Below are 2,073 nucleotides of genomic sequence, written 5' to 3' on the forward strand. Positions count from 1 at the left end.
GCCAGAGAAAACACGTTTCCCCAGTGGAACTGGTGCTCACTCCTCCAGCCCTTTTCTGGCAAGCTCTCCGACCGTGGGCTTTCGCGGCACAGAAGCACGCAGCCAAGGTGCTGGGACCTTCTGAATGGCATTGACTTGTGATTTACAGCCAGAGGTAGGCACAGGTCACCGAGGAAAGCATCCCCATTATCTCTCTCCCAGAGTCTCAGCTTCCCTGCTTGTTTGCAGCCCCCCCGGTGCTCCCCCCGAAGCCTCTGGCAGGGGTGAGGAGGATGTGCCGGCAGCAGGAGAAGTGCCAGCCGCCCTGCCCGGCTCTTTGTTCCACCTCCCTTTATTTTCGCACAGGGCTCTCACAGTCCCTTTCCTCTGCTCTCAAGGACACAGGAACAATGAACATGCCGGAGATAAGAAAGCCTGGCAGCCGTTCGCCAGTCAGCAGTCAGCTGCCTGTGGGAGCTCAACCTTGGCCCCTGGGCTCCCTCAGGATGGAGCCCAGGGGGGTCAGGCCCCCAAAATCCTTCCCTCAGCCAGCGAGGCTGCCCGAGACCCTGCTCAGGACCACCTGCCGTGGGGCATCCCCACACCTGGCGGCAGGTGAGCACACAGAGCTGAGCTGTCCCTGTCCCACTCAGACCCTGACCTTGTGCCACCATCTCCCTTCTGCTCTGCTGGTGCTGCCCCTGCTCCCCAAGACCACCCACTCCCAGGCCACCCCCAGCTGCAGAGCGGCGTAGGGCGCTGGCTGTGGAAGGGGCTGTGGGGCTGTTGCAGACCCCATGGGGGGCTGCAGCCCACAGTGATGTTTCCAGGGCTGTGTATTTTGGCATCCTGGATTTACAGCAAGTGTTGACCTCAATCCGTCTCTCTCTCAAGAGAAAGATTGCTCCTGCCTCTGTTCTGCCTTTTCCTCACCTGTGTCTGCAGAGTGTTGGGATGCACACAGAGGTAGACGCAGACGAGATCTCCCAGCTGCATCACGTGTACCAGGAACGCTGGTGCCTCCTGGATGACACCGTGCCTGTATCACAGTAAATTACATTTAGATTTGACAGGTAGAGCAGCGGGTGGAAGAGATCTGACACAACCCTTCAGACGTACCTGCCACTCACAGCCACAGTTCCCTGCGCTGCTGTTTTGATCACAGAGACAATGGAGGCAATTGTCAAGTGGTACCTGATGCTCAGTGAACATCAGTTCACTCCTCACGGTGACAGCAGACTGAAGAAATCCTCCCAGCACGGAGCATCATTCCCACAAAGAACACTGCCTTAGCTGGGCTGAGGCTGCTCCGGCGTCTTCCCCTGCACAAACCCAAACAGCAGAGCCAGAGGAAGGGCAGCAATGGCTGGAGGGAGCCCAGTTTCCAGGTGTGCACAGAATGCATCCCACCGAGGCATCTTCTCTACTGTGAGTAATCCTGTGAAATGAGACTCCTTCTCCTTAACTTCAACCTGCCACCACAGCATCAATAATTTACTGACAATTATTGTCCCAGAATTACAGGCTTAACACATCCGCACGCTGCGCACCCATCAGAAGCTGATCGTTTGGTCAGTACCTCGCTGAAAATGCACAGACTTCCCCTCAGTGTGCTCACTGCAGCTTTCAAGGGCCTGGGTAACCCACGCCTGGGGAGCGTGGTGCGTGGGTTGCAATGGGAGATGGTTTTCTCTGCACCACTGAAAACTCCGCTGCTGCTCGAGGGCCGCGGCTCCTGGCAAGTGCCTGCACTGCTGCACCTGCAGCGCCCGCTGCTCCCCCCCGGCATGCAAGCTGCTCTGCAAGGAAAAGCAAGTGCAGAACTGAAACACAGCAGGGTGCAGCAGTGGGGCGGCAGAGCCCGAGACCCCCAGCTGCCCCCAACCCTGAGACCCCCGCTCCCCCCAGCCCTGAGACCCCCGTGCCCCCAGCCCTGAGATTCCTCCACTCCCAGCCCTGAGACCCCTCTTGCCCGCAGCCCTGAGACACCCCCCCTCCCCCCAGCCCTGAGACCCCCCTGCCCCCAGCCCTGAGATTCCTCCACCCCCAGCCCTGAGACCCCTCTTGCCTGCAGCCCTGAGACACCCCCCCCCG

The sequence above is a fragment of the Falco punctatus genome, assembly GCF_963210335.1.
Source record: "Falco punctatus genome assembly, chromosome: 19".
NCBI lineage: Eukaryota > Metazoa > Chordata > Aves > Falconiformes > Falconidae > Falco > Falco punctatus.